Source organism: Cnephaeus nilssonii (assembly GCF_951640355.1).
Source record: "Cnephaeus nilssonii genome assembly, chromosome: 15".
Lineage (NCBI taxonomy): Eukaryota > Metazoa > Chordata > Mammalia > Chiroptera > Vespertilionidae > Cnephaeus > Cnephaeus nilssonii.
This window is the reverse complement of record NC_137086.1, coordinates 46,180,356-46,195,878: the sequence shown is the minus strand read 5'-3', so window position 1 is coordinate 46,195,878 and position 15,523 is coordinate 46,180,356. Positions and strand designations below refer to the sequence as shown.

At 41.2% G+C, this 15,523-nt stretch overlaps 1 pseudogene across 1 annotated transcript in view; it reads left to right on the top strand.

Moving 5' to 3' along the window:
- LOC307111656 (neurofilament light polypeptide-like) overlaps positions 1-15,242 on the top strand; it is a 39,441-nt pseudogene extending 24,199 nt beyond the window's left edge. Inside the window, exon 2 of the transcript in view lies at positions 14,103-15,242. The product of the transcript in view is annotated as a neurofilament light polypeptide-like (transcript). The remainder of the gene's footprint in view (positions 1-14,102) is intronic.
- Positions 15,243-15,523: the final 281 nt, after the last annotated feature.

Below are 15,523 nucleotides of genomic sequence, written 5' to 3'. Positions count from 1 at the left end.
TATAGAATTCCGCCGCCTTCATCTTCCGCTTAGTAGCTCATTTTGTTTGAAAGAGGCTGCCTTTCCAGCTTCATCTGTGATCACCAACAACACACAATCTCCCCTTTGTTCAGAGTGACCTTTATATTTGACTAAGGGTGAAACGTGTTTTGAAACCTAAGCCACTTTTGGCAAAGTGGTCTTTAAAAAAAAATTGTAACTGAAACTGCCCTGCACAGAAATAAATGCTTCTGGTTTCATTGTTATTCATCTAGTGTTTCTCTGTGCATTTTGTTTGGGAATTTCCAAGTACAATGCCAGTGTTCAGAAATGAATGCGACATCACAGACAGGAGCTTCCCTGGGGTGTGGTGAACTGGTGGCAACCCAAGCACTGCAGCGTTATTTTTACTTCTTGGGAGGGCGGCGGGTTGAGGGGGAGTCCCACACTCCTGCCAAAATCAAGTGGCTTCAAGAATCAGGCAGCTGGGCAGCCACCAGGGAAGGCAGAGATGGGGAGAATGTTGGCACTGAGACTTGATACAAGAGATAATATGAAGCTTATATGCATATCCTATCACTCGCTCCGAAACCCCAATAACCTCTGTTACCTAGGAACATCAAACAGAATTGTCTCTTGCATCTGTACTCTGCCTGGCAGGGATGTATTTTGGAGCAGAACAAGCACCAAAGAGTGAAAACAGGGCCTTCCTAAGCAAGCCAGTTTCTCTTTCCTTCCTGGGCACCTCCCTGCCCTCCCCCTACACCTTGCATGTTTGTTTGTATGCTGTAAGATCCAGGTAAAAACAAACACCACTTTGAGGATAATAAATGGTCAAAGAGGGGCCCTTTCAATAAAACGTGAAAGGACAGGCACACAAAGTTTAATTTGCCCTCAATCCATGCTTCTATCAGCGAAGGTCTTGGACTTCACACGTTCCCTGGACTTACTGACAGATGCTGCCTTTCTTCTCAGGAGCATAGCAATGCAGCTTGGTAGGTAACTAAAAAGTCATAACCAAATATTGACCTGTAGAGAATAAAAACTTGCATTGAGATACCCATTCAAAGAAAAATCAAGATGGCTCTATGTTAAAACACTCAAGTGTATAATAGATGAATATTCTGAATAATGTCAGGACAGATACACTGAGTGGCCAGATTATTATGATCTCTGAATGCATAATAATCTGGTCACTCAGTGTATATCCTATATAATAAAAGGCTAATATGCAAATTGTCCCCTCGACCGGGAGTTCAACCAGCAGGCAGGCCGGCCAACCACCCATGTCCCCTCCCCATGGCCAGGCTGGCCGGACCCCACCCATGCATGAATTCACACACACACACACACACACACACACACACACACACACACACACTGAGTGGCCAGATTATTATGCGTTCAGAGATCATAATAATCTGGCCACTCAGTGTATTACTAAATTTCTACTTTGTAAATTATACCCCATGAGGAAAAATAAACCTGAATAGTATAAATATATTTTTTGCTTAAATTCTACCACTACTTATGAATAAATATAGAACCATGTAGTGTTAAAAAAGGTTAAGAAAGGTTTAGTTGATATAATAGAGAAATCCCCAAATTTCACATGTAACAGAAGTCATAAGGCCAAGAGCAGCACTTAGGACTTCCTGTGTTGCATTCAGAGGCCCACGCTGACATCGTCCATCATCAATGCATGGCTCCTAAAGGCACCTGCGGCATCGACATCTGACCCACAGATGGGAGAAGAGAATGTGAAGTGTCGCGGGGGGGAGAGGTGTTGGTTATAGAGCAGGCCTGGTAGTTATACACATCCCGCTCACCCTATAAAGCATTGCCCTGAACCCTACCTAGATGTGCAAGGAGCTGAGAAGAGGAGTCCATGGCTGAGGAGCCGTGCCTGAGCAACAACACTACATTATCGAAGGGGAACCCAAAGCAGAGCCAGCTGTCTCTGCCACCGCAACTCAGAGACCATCTGTCTCAGTGCTTTTCAAAAGGAATTCCTCAAAGTCCTGAAACTCATGCTCCCAACTCTCATTTCATCTAGAGAACCTGATTCTTGGATGAGGGCACATGCCTGGATTGCAGGCTGGACTGCCAGTAGGGGGCGTGTAAGAGGCAGCAGATCAATGTTTCTCTCTCATCAATGTTTCTCTCTCCCTCTCCCTCTCTATCTAAAAAGTCAATAAAGCATATTTAAAATTAAATTAAAACTAAAAATGAAGGCTAAAAATCATATGATCATCTCAATAGAGGCAAAAAAGCATTTAACAAAATTCAACATTAATTTATGATAAAAACTCTCCACAAAGTGGGTATAGAGGGAACATGTTTTAAAATAAGAAAGGCCATCTATGACAAACCCAAAGATTACACTATAGTTTTAAAAACTACATTTTTTTCCATTAAAGTCATGGCCCAAAGGATGAAAAATCATATCCAAAATGACACAAAAATAAATAGAAAACTCTAGATTTAACCAAAAAGGATAGCAATATTCAATTTTTTTCTTTTCATTAGACAAATCCTACCTGTACATGCGAGTCAAAGTGGAATATTCAGACACACAAAAAAAGGAAATACAATTTAGCTATAATCTCATAACCCAGTGATAACCACAATTATCACTATGCATATTTGCTTGCTCACATCTTTATTCAAACAATAACAGATGCATACTGCTTTGTAAATCCCTTTATTCATGTACCATTTCCTGTAAATGAATGTTTTTTAAGCTATGATTTTTACTGGCACACAGTCCACTACATAAATGCACTATAATTTAATTAATTAATATTTTACTATGAAACATGTAAGTATATTCCAATATTTCACACTTATAAGTAAAATATTGTGATTCTTTCAATCCATTCATTTATTCATTGAATAAATATTTTGTTTATTCTTGGTGCTAGAGATACTACAGTGACTAAACCAGGGGAAAAATGATTAAAAACACCTGTTCTTGAGGTGCCAGTGAAAGACAGACTATAAATAAGATAAATGAATAAAATATATATACATTCAATGGCGCTAAGAAAAACAATGGAAAAGGCAAGGAAATGAAATAAGAAAAAAAAACTTGAATAGGAAAAGAAAGGTTAGAAAAGGTCTCACTGAGAAAGCAGCATTTTTTTTAAATTTTATGTTTCAATTATAGCTTGCATTCAATGTTATTTTTATTGGTTTCAGGTGTACAGCATAGCACTTAGACAGTCACATACTTTACAGAGTGTTCCCCCAAATAATTCAAGTACCCACCTGGCCCCAAACATAGTTATTACAATATGATTGACTGTATTCCTTAAGCTGTACTTTACATCCCCATGACTATTTTATAACTACCAATTAGTACTTCTTAATCCCTTCACATTTTCACCCATCCCCATATGGTAGCAATCTGTCAGTTGTTGATAACTTCAAGTCTGTTTCAATTTTGTTTATTTACTTTGTTCTTTAGATTCCACATGTAAATGAAATCGTATGCTATTTGGTTTTTCTCTGTCTGGCTTATTTTGCTTAGCATAATACCTTTTAGGTCCATCCATGCTGTCCCAAATGGTAAGATTTCATTCTTTTTATGGCCAAGTAATATTCCATTGTACCACAGCTTTTTTATCCACTTGTCTATTGATGAGCACCGGGGTTGCTTTCATATCTTGGCTATTGTAACATTTTTAAAAGCCCTGAAGGAAGTAAAAAAACAATCTGTGAATATTTCAGGAAAGAGCGTTCTAGAAAGAATGGACTGCAAGTGCAAAGGCCCTAAGGCAGAGCATGCCTGGCAGGCTGAGAGAGTTGGAATGACTGCCACTGAATGAACAAGAGAAGAGTAGTAGAAGATGAAGGCAGAAGGGGAACAAGGTAATGCGTCAGTTAGCTCGGTTTTCCTGGCATGATTTTGGGTAGTGCTCCACTTTCATTCTTAAACATGTTTTAATTGGGGAGATAAGTTACAGAGTTGCCTTTCTTAAAACCATTATAGTCTGAGATCACTTTCTTTGTTGGGTTAAGAATAAAGGAAGGGGGAAGTATGAAAGCAAGAAAAACTATTAGGAAGTTATTGCATTAGCCACGCTAAAAATGATGACTTTGACTTAGGTGGAGAAGTAGAGAATGGATAAGATTCTTGTACATAAGGAATGTACAACCTACAAGACTTGCTGACAAATTGGATATAAGATGGGAAAAGATAAAGGAGAACAACTCCATTTTTTTTTATCCTGAAAACTGGTTTTGCCACGTACTGAGTTGGACAAAACTACAAGTAGAGCAGGTTTAGGAAATTAGATGTTGGAAGTACAGTTGGGACAAGTTAAGTGTGAAGTGCCTATCAGACATCTGGATTAGTCAGTTCAGATGTACCGTAGACTGGTTGGCTTAAAGAACAAACATTCTATTTATCCCAATACTGGAGGCTGGGAAGTTCAAGATCAAGGTGATAGAGATCAGATGTTTGGTAAAATCCCACTCTCTGCTATGCAGACTTTTGACATAAGGAGATTATCCTGAACTATGCCTCAGCCAGGGATCAGCCATAATGTTAATATTTCCTTGTTTCTTAACTAAAGTCAGCTTGGTCACTGTTTATTATTACTTTATGAATTTCATTTTTCAATATTTTACTAGGACTTTCACATTTATAGCTGAGATTTATGGGCAGTTTTCTATTTTGCATTATCATCTTTAAGTTTTTAACTGAAATGTTACCTTCAGAAAATGATTTAGGAAGTTTCTACCTTCTTCAATGTAAACATGTTTTATTCATTTTCTTCTCTCAAGTTATTTTTTATCTTTATCACATAATGCATGTGTGTTATTAAAATATAGAAAAAAGTTACTAAAAGGCTTCTAATTAAATAAAGCAATCTTCTCACCAACCATTTTGCTTAGTTCCATTCCTACTTTCTTAGCTGTTTTTTCTATTTATCTCTACATTTCTATGTAATTGTTTATACTGTTGTTTCTTGATTTACCAAAATGTGGACACTATTCATAAACTTGTAGTTATAAGAATCATGTTTTACACACCCTTCAAATTTCCTTTTTCTTAAACTCTCAACATAATGTTATTTAAATTCATTGTTTATATAAATAATTTATGGTGCATGTTATTTATCGCTCAGACAGAATGGTCTATGATCATGCTTATCTCCTAATACAATTTTTCCTAGTATCAGTAACTGTTTTATTTTAATTTATATAGTTTTTGCTGTGCTTTTCTCTAACTTTTAAAAATATACCCAGCCCCAGCCGGTTTGGGTCAGTGGATAGAGCATCAGCCCACGGACTGAAGGGTCCTGGGTTTGCTTCCAGTCAAGGGCAAGTACCTTGGTTGCAAACTCACAATCAATAGATGTCTCTCTCTGTTGCTCCTCTTCTCTTCTACTCTCTCTAAAAATCAATGGGAAGATATCCTCAGGTGAGGATTAACCAAAATAAATAAATAAATAAATAAATAAATAAATAAATAAATAAATAATAAAATATACCTATTGATCTATCAATAATTTTTCCAAATGCTTAAAAACAGACCTATGACTGACTCACTTCTTTATAGGCCTGGTGCACGGTTGTCATCTGAGGACTTCATTACTCCTCTGTGATTAAAGCCCTATTTCTTATCTTGTGTCTTCCTCCCTCTCGCTTTTCCCCATCACTTTGCTAAAGTAAAATTCAATGGCTTCTGAAAAAAGAGTACATGAAAGAGAAACTTTTTCAGTACCCTCAAGTTATACTATGGGATTAGTAGGTTGTCTGGGTATATACAATTAGCAACTAAAAATACTTTTCACTCAAATATTAACATGTTGTTCAACAGCTTTTTAGCATCTGGTTATATTTTTAAGAATTCCAGGAACATCTAATGATCACCATTTACTCATAGATGACTTTTTTCTTTTCAGAAGAAGCCTAAAATTTTGCTCTTTACTGCTGTGAAGGCCTGGGGGCAGGGATGAGGTGGAGGGGTTCAATGGGGGAAGAAGGAGGACATCTGTATGTAATACTTTCAACAATAAAGATAGATGTAATAAATACATGCATACATACAAACATAAATAAATAAATAAATAAATAAATAAATAGTGTCCCAATGGCACAGCCATAGGGTGAGCTTTTTTCATTCATTGAACTAGACACAAGGGACCTTACTGTCTGAAGACTTGAACCCTTCACTGCTGGGATTTTTCCTCATATTATTTCTTCTCTGTTTTCTCAGCTGTCTCTTCTTAAACTGTCTATTATTTGGATGTTGGACTTTAGGCATTGATTCACAAATGTTATCTTTTCAACTTTATTGTAAACTTCTTTGTATTCTAATTTCTAAGATAGTTCTTCATTTTATCTTTCAAACATTCATTTAAATTCATGTGGTTGCTTTATTTGAAATTTCTAAGACTTCCCTATGTTCTAATGGTCCTTTTTATATAACATCTTCCATTTGCTCATGAATGCAGTGTTTTGCCACATAACTTTTTCTCCTATCTCTCCGCACATACTAAAAACTATTTTATATTTTGAGAGGCAGCATAGTTTTCTTGTGCTCCCTGATTTGTTTTTAATTTTCCCCAAGGCCATTTTCCCTAATTGATCTTTTATTTTGTTTTGTTTTGTTTTGTTCTCTATCTTTAATATTAAAATCACTCCTCAAATATCTGGTATTATTTGGCCTTCTCTTCATCTATGAATGAGTCAATAAAAACTTGACTGAAAATGCAGTGGGCACGGGGCAGGCTTATTGAGTGGTGGCCACTATAATGCAATGAGGCAACATTCCAGATCTTTTGAGAGACTCTCAGGCCTTTTCTTGGGGGCTGTTCAGTGTCTCCACAGGATAATCTCCCACTCTCCTGCGTGAGGAGCAAAGGACAGCTTTGACCCCTGTTGTGTACATTCTGGAGACTGGGGTCAAGAGGGAAGGGTCGGGAGCAGAGGAAAGGGAGGTGGCAGAACTCACCAATGCACACCTGTTTTGCTTTTAGTATACATCTATCTTCCATTCTTCGCCGTTTGCAGTGTTCTTGAGTATGAGGGTCTCTGGTTCTATTTCTCCTTAGAACAAGATATATTGTCTTAAGGTAGTAATCAGGTAATTAGAGTGGCTATTATGTGAAACCACTCTAATTAATCTTTGGCAGCAAATTTCAACCAGCCTGCCTTGGGACATTGATGTACTGCAAGAATTTTTAAAACATGCTATACCTGACTATTTAGTCAGGAACACCGACCTCTTTCCCCTTAGACTGTCAAATAAAAAAATGACAACAGCCAACACAATAGCTGTCTGGTGTGCATGAATCAAAATTATACCTATTTATTTAGTCAGATTGGCAAAAAATATAGTTTTTTGGCTTTCCTCAGAATCTTAGTAATTAGTTTATGTGTGTCATGAGATTGAAAAGATTGAAAACCGCAGTTCTATGGGCTTTCAGCCAATCAGTAAGTATTCAGCACTAAATCTTCTACATCTTGCAGGACTCTGAGCCTTTCTTGAGTTTTGCTGGGCGAATCTCTGGGCACCTCTTCATTGTCCTCTTTTGCCAAGTATTAATATTTCAACTTCCCTCTGCTCTGCCCAGTTTACTCTCTGTAGCTGCGTTCCACCTTCTAAACACAATATGACATTTTTCTTCCATTCTGCTACTGTCTTTTCTCCAATTCTCTTCATCCTCATAGGTTTTTTTATCTTCTTTATTTTTATTATTTTTCCTTAATAACTTTTGTTGGAATTGGAAAAAGTAAAGATACAAATGGTTGTGTTGAACTACTTATTTTAATCTGAAATCTCCTGAAACATACTTAAATAACTTTTCATTGAATATGTGCCAAAAAATTTCCATTATGTCACTAGACAAATGCCTTTATGGGGGCTACATATACTGACAATTTTTTCACTCTATGCCATTTACAAATTTAAATTTTATGCTTTTGCTTCAATTTTGTTCATTAATATTTGCCTAGAAAGTTTTCCATTTCTTCAATAATTTTGAATCTTATAGCCCTATATATAGCCCTGTGTTACAGTTTTTGAAATTTCACTCTTCTTGCATATTATACTCCTGTTTTATATTCCTAGTGTACATTTATCTGCCATTCTTAATTAGCTATCAGAAGACTATATTTTTATTGAATGTTTTAAATAACTAAGTCTTATATTAAATATATATAAATATTTATTTTTGTCTTTTTATTATTTTGTAGTTATAGTTAGCTTAAATCAATTTATTTTTCCTATAATTTTTAAGGTTACTATATTTTATTACCATTTGATAACTTCTTTAATAAAATGCCTGTTGTTTTAATTTTCATTTTATCTTATTCTATCTAATAAAGAGGGAATATGCTAATTGACCCTCACGCCATTGCAAAAGATGGTGGTGCCTACAGCCAATAAGGAGGGAATATGCTAATTGACTGTGATGCTCTCAAAGATGGCAGTGCCCACAGATAATAAGGAGGGAATATGTTAATTGACTGCCAAGCCCTCAAAGATGGCAGCGCCCACAGCCACAAGATGGCGGTGCCCAGTCCCCTTAGCCCTGCTGGGGCGGGCCTGGCTGCTTCGCACGCCTGCCTCCAGAGTCCCCCAGTCCTCTCAGCCCCCCAGCCACCCAGGACCAGCCCAAAGTGCAGACAAGTCTCAGATGGTGGCTGCCCAGCTGATGCCCAAGGTGCAGACAAGCCTCGGATGGTGGCTTCCCAGCCGCCCAAGGCCGCCTGAGGCTCAAGTAACCAGGGCTGGCCAAGGCTTGTGCTGCCAGTAGTGGCAGCAGCAGAGGTGTGATAGGGGTGTTGCTTACCCCTGATCTCCAGGTCACCTCTTGCCCCTGAGGGCTCCCGGACTGTGACAGGGAGAGGGGGCAGGCCTGGCTGAGGGACCCCCCCCCTTCCAGTGCATGAATTTTCATGCACCAAGCCTCTAGTCCTCTCTAATAAAATGGTAATATGCAAATTAACCATCACTCTGCTACATAAGCCACGCCCACCAGCCAAGCCACGCCCACCAGCCAATCAGGGCGAGTATGCAAATTAACCCAATCCAAGATGGCTACAGCCACAGAGAGCAAGGTTTCCCAGGTAACAGAGCAAGCCAAGCTTTCCATAGCCGTTGCAGGCCTAAGCCTCCACTCAAGCTACAAAGTTTCAATTATAGAAGGTAAACAAATTCAAACAAATGGCAGCAGAATGGAGCTTGAGAGAGCAGGCCAGGGTTGCCGGCGGCAACAGGGGAAGCAAAGCTTTCCTCACACCCTGGCCGGGCCCACCCGCTTAAGGCTACAAAGTTTCAATTGTAGAAGGTGAATTAACTGCCACAGAAATGGCTGCCGGCCCGTGGAGGGAGCAGCAGGCTTGGCTCCGCTCCAGGCTACAAAGTTTCAATTGTAGAAGGAAAATAAATTCCAGATACCAGGGCCTCCGCTTGGGTTGCCAGGAGGTGTGGCTGGCCTGCAAACCACCACAGGCCCCTCTCTCAAGCTGCCCCATGCCCCAAGGGAACCCCCACCCTGATCTGGGACACCCTTCAGGGCAAACCAGCTGGCCCCCACCCATGCACCAGGCCTCTATCCTACCTAATAAAAGAGTAATATGCAGATTGACCATCACTCCAACACACAATATAGCTGCCCCCATGTGGTCAAAGATCCTGCCCCCATGTGGACACAAGATGGCCACCACAAGATGGCCAGCAGGAGAGGGCAGTTAGGAGGCACCTGGCCTGCAAGGGAGGGCAGTTGAGAGGGACCAGGCCTGCAAGGGAGGGCAGTTGGAGGTGATCAACCCTGCAGGAGAGGGCAGTTAGGGGTGACCAGGCTGGCAGAGGAGGGAAGTTGGGGGCAAACAGGCTGGCAGGGGAGCAGTTAAGCATCAACCAAGCTGGCAGCGGAGTGGTTAGGGGGTGATCAGGCTGGCAGGCAGAAGCGGTTAGGGGCAATCAGGAAGGCAGGCAGGCAAGCAGTTGGGAGCCAGCAGTCCTGGATTGTGAGAGGGATGTCCTATATTGGATAGGGTACAGGCTGGGCTGAGGGACAACCCCCCTCCGTGCACAAATTTCGTGCACTGGGCTTCTAGTTTAATAATAAAAGCATATAAGGTTACATGTGCTATTTGAGTCCTTTACTTCTAAATAGTCTGTAAAGTTTGATTTTTCCCTTTGACCAGAGAGGTGTTTATGAAATTTTTTGTTTTTATTTTAAATTTCAAAAGTGTTAAAATTCTTTAGTTGACACTTCATTAATTACTTGTAATTTTACTTATGGTATGATCAGAAAATGTGGATTTTCTAATTTATAATTTGGAAATATTTTTAAGACTTTCTTTGTGATCACAGTATTTATAGAATTTTTATTCATAATTGCTCCAAAGGTCCATCAACTGGTAAACAGATGAATATACTAGTACAAAACCACTTCTCAGCACACACACACACACACACAAAAAAAAAAACAAAAAAAAAAAACTGTGATACATCATCAACGTGGATGAATCTCAAAAGCATCATGCTAAGTGAAAGAAGACAGACACAAGGCTATATAGTGCACACTTCCCTTCACATGCTGTTCTAGAAAATGAGAACTATAGGGACAGAGTAAAATCAGTATTCGGCAGACCCTGGGAGTATGGGAAGGGATTAACTATTCAGGGACATGAAGAAACTTTTTAAGAAAATGGACATCTCTATTTCTTGATGATGGTGGTGTTGACATAATATTCATTTGCTGATTCATAGAACTATACATTTTAAGTTGCATTGTATGTAAATTATACCTCAATAAATATGATATAATAATTGTGAGGAAAAGAGGGGTTTTAAATATTATCTGAATAATATTAATTTTAGCCAAGTATTTATTCTCTTTTTTGACCATCCAAACAGGAAATACCTGACATGTCAGACTCCATAAATAAGCCACTTCCAGTCCTGGCTGAATAAGAATGCTGCCATTTTGCCGAAACCGGTTTGGCTCAGTGGATAGAGCGTCAGCCTGCGGACTGAAGGGTCCCAGGTTCGATTCTGGTCAGGGGCATGTGCCTTGGTTGCGGGCACATCCCCAGTGGGGGGTGTGCAGGAGGCAGCTGATCGATGTTTCTCTCTCTTCAATGTTTCTAACTCTCTATCTCTCTCCTTTCCTCTCTGTAAAAAATCAATAATAAAAAAAATAAATAAATAAAAAGAATGTTGCCATTTTAACCCCTGGAAATCATTATAAATAAGAAAACCACATTATGTAGGTAGAAAGCTGCAGAGCAGAGGTAAGGAGGTGTGGTGAATGAGGTCATAGAAGGCATCTCCCTTGAAAGAGGAGAATTCATGGTGAAGTTCCCTGAGGAGGTTAGCTGAAGAATCCCCACAAATATGCCCCACAAAACTAAAAAACCTTGAGGGCACTATGCTAAGTGAAATAAATCAGACAGAGAAAAAAATTAAACTCATAGAAACAGATTGCTGTTACCAGAGGTGAGGGACTAGAGTGGGGGAAATGAGTAAAGGTGATCAAAAGATACAACTTCCACTGATAAATAATTCATAGGGATGCATGTACAGCATGGTGACTATAGTTAACAATACTGTGTTGCTAAGAGAGTAAATCTTAAAAGTTTTTATCAGAAGGAAAAACACTTTAACTGTGAGGTAATAGGTGTTAACTAAATTCAGTGTGGTAATCATTTCACAATATATACATATATCAAATTATTATGCTGTACACCTAAAACCAATACAATGTTATATAGCAATTATATTTCAATAAAACTGGGGGAAAAGAAATCAAAACAAACAAACTAAGGAGCCTGCATTTGGGCACTGGATCTGATAAAGGAACGCCATTTCCAGATTCCAACAACACTTGTCATGTGAAAATTTGCCTCTCAAATGAGTAAAACACAAAGCAATATATAGGAGACAAAGATATATAGCCAAGTTGTAAAGGAATGCCTGAGAATTCTAAACTAATTCTGGAGAGTAGACATCTCTGGCAGCAGCAAAGGCAATGGTGATCAGGAAGGGATTCCGAGGGTGTGCGTTCATTATGTAGATCGCCTGCCCCGGCTGTCATTGTGAAATTCCAAAACTCATTAGGAGGATCAAGAGAATTTTACCTCATTTAGGCTAAATAGCCAAACATTTAGGTTGTAGATATATGAATGTATTTAACTAGAGGTATGGCCCCAGCCCTCACTGGAAGTGTTATGTAATACATGAACTATACACAGCATTAGCCTTTCCAAAATTTGAACTATTCTGAAATTTAAAACACAACTTGGGTTTCAAATAAGGATTTGTGGGTCTATACTGGAAATGCTATATTTCTTAAGCTGGGTAGTTGGTACGTAAGTGTTGTATTTTCTTCATGCTTTTTAAATCATATAATAAATAGCTAAAACATTACACTATTTGCCCATTTACCTAAAGTTCCTTTTCTTCTCTCTCTCTCTCTCTCTCTCTCTCTCTCTCTCTCTCTCTCTCTCTCTCTCCTCTTTTTACCCTATGGATATCCAAATGTAATAGCATCATTTGTTTTGTTTTATTTTTATTTTTTTGATTCACATTCATTCACTTATTTTCTCTCTCTTTCTCTTCCTCCCTCCCTCTCCCTCCCTCTGTCTCCAGGATGTGAGGAAGTATTATTTCAGGGTAACCGAAGTTGGTACCAGACAAAGAGAGGAAATGTTTGAGTGGTGAAGCCCTGCTAGGCCTTGATTTGACAAGTGTATTTCTGATGTCTCCAGGAGTTCCTCTAAAACAACCTTCATCAGTCAGGTCTGTCTTGTGGAAGGAACTGGAAAGGCCAAAGAGACAACACCTAGAAGAAAAGGTTAGGGAGAGTGGAAAAAAGAAAGATTTATAGAACAAAGTAATCACGAAGCGGTACAAGTGATGTGGTGAGTGGCAGGTACAGAAATGAAAGTGCTGGATCAGGACCCAAGAGACCTGTCTGCCCACCTACTTTGTGGCCCTGTGGTTTGGGAAAGTTATTCCCTTGGGACAGCCTTTCTTCATCTTGGTTGTTGTGATTGTTTTCATCACCATTTATCTCCTCTATGCTCCCCTATACCCTACCTTGGAGAAGGTAGAAGGAGAAATAACTAATAAGAATAAAACCAACCAAACTTTCCTCCAGGCCTACCCCCCACCATCACCACCACCTCAAGTTCCCAAGGTGACAGATTGGGTCAAGCTGAGATGAATGTTTGAACTGGATGTGAACTGGACTTTTTATGCCCATAGTAGCGACTGAGATTTCTACTGGAGATTCTGTCCAGTGGTTGAGAAGGGAAATTTATCAGAGAATATCTGAAGGCGGAGGTGGGAAAAAAATAAAACTGATTCCTGGTTATTTCTCCACTGACTTCAGCCCATCTACCCTAATAAAAGAGAAAGATGCTAATTGACCATACCTCCACTACACCCACAGCCAATCAGGAGTGATATGCAAATAAACCCAACAAAGATGGTGGGTAAATTTGCATATGCAGGTGGGGCAGGTAGTGCCTGATGCCCCCCGTGGAGTCCAGGCAGCAATCGGGACCGGTCAGTTCCAGCAGGCAGAGCCTGATGCTGCCCGTGGGGTCCAGGCGGCAATCGGAAACAGGCAGGCGGCATGGATAGCACCTGATGCTGTCCATGGGCTACCGGACAGGCGGCATGGACAGCACCTGATGCTGTCCACGGGGTCCTGGAGGCAATTGGGATTGGGCAGGCAGCATGGACAGCGCCTGATGCTGCCCGCGGGTTCCAGGCCGTGATCGGGGGCAGGCAGGTGGCATGGACAGCACCTGACATCGCCCTGGGGTCCAGGTGGCAATCAGGACTGGTCAGTTCCAACAGGCAGCACCTACCACTGCCTGCAGGGTCCAGGCGGCAATCGGAAACAGGCAGGCGGCATGGACAGTGCCTGATGCTGCTCACAGGGTACTGGGCAGGTGGCATGGACAGCGCCTGAGACTGCCCGTGGAGTCCAGGCGGCGATCGGGACAGGGCAGGTGGGGGCAGGCGGGGGTGGCCAGAGTCTCCAGGATCACTGTCTGCCCTCGGGCTGCCTGCGGACACCGGTGGAGAAGGCCTGGGTTGAACATTTTAATGAAAATGGGATGCCTGTGCCCCGTCCCTGGAGAGGAGAGGAAAATGGGCAGTTAGGAGGCACAGGGGCTCTGAAGTGGCTGGGAGCAACCTGCAGGCGTGCTACCAGGAAGAGGTGCTGAACCATGAGGATGCAGAGGGCTGGCTGATGGAGGCGCGCAAAGGTGCAGATGAGGCGGCTCTCGCTGGCGCTGAGCTGGAAAAGTGCATCAAAAGCCTGATGGACAAAATCGCCTTTCTGAAGAAGGTACATGAAGAGATCACCGAGCTGCAGGCACAGATCCAGTATGCTCAGATCTCCGTGGAGATCCGACCTCTCCACTATGCTCAAGGACATCATGCCCAGTAAGAGAAGCTGGCTGCCAAGAACATGCAGAATGCCGAAGAATGGTGCAAGAGCCACTTCACCTTGCTGATCGAGAGTGCTGCCAAGAACACCTACGAGGTGCGCGCTGCCAAGGAAGAGGTGTCCGAGAGCCGCTGACTACTCAAGGCCAAGACCCTGGAGATAGAAGCAAACCGGGGCATGAACGAAGTGCTGGGAAAGCAGCTGCAAGAGCTGGAGGATAAGCAGAACACGAACGTTAGTGCTAGGCAGGACACAATCAAGAAATTAGAAAATGAGTTGAGAACTACAAAGAGTGAAATGGCACGATATTTAAAAGAATACCAGAACCTCCTCAATGTGAAGATGGCTCTGGACATTGACATTGCAGCTTATAGGAAACTCTTGGAAGGTGAGGACACCTGGCTCAGTTTCACCAGCATGGGAAGCATAGCCAGCGGCTACTCCCAGGGTTCCCAGGTCTTTGGTCGATCTGCCTACGGTGGTTTACAGACCAGATCCTACTTGATGTCCACTGGCTCCTTCCCTTCTTAATACACCAGCCACGTCCAGGAGGAGCAGATCGAAGTGAAGGAGACCATTGAGGCTGCAAAAGCCGAGGAAGCTAAGGATGAACCCCCTTCTGAAGGAGAAGCTGAAGAGGAGGAGAAGAAGGAAGAGGCTGAGGAAGAGGAAGGAGAGGAAGAGGAAGAAGGTGCCAAGGAAGAATTTGAGGACCCAAAGGAGGAAGAAGGAGGTGAAGGTGAAGGAGAAGATACCCAAGAAGCTGAGGATGAGAAGAAAGATGAAGGTGCTTGGGAGGAGAAAGCAACCAAGAAGAAAGATTGAGCCCCCCTTTCCTTAATTATTTCAGGAATAATCCTCCTGAAACCAGGTCAACCCTGTCACCAACCAAGCAGTTGAGTTCCCAATACTATATGAATTAAGAAGTCAATATATATAACATTCTGAGGTGACTCAGGTTGGTCATTAAATGTTATGCTATGACTTTTCTCCTTATGCAGAGTATCAGTTTGCTTGCAGAGTGGCTTTCTGGCTTGCTGCCAGCCTGTGCATGGTCCACGCTTATGAGTTCAGGATCTATGACAATGTGAATAATTCAGATGTTT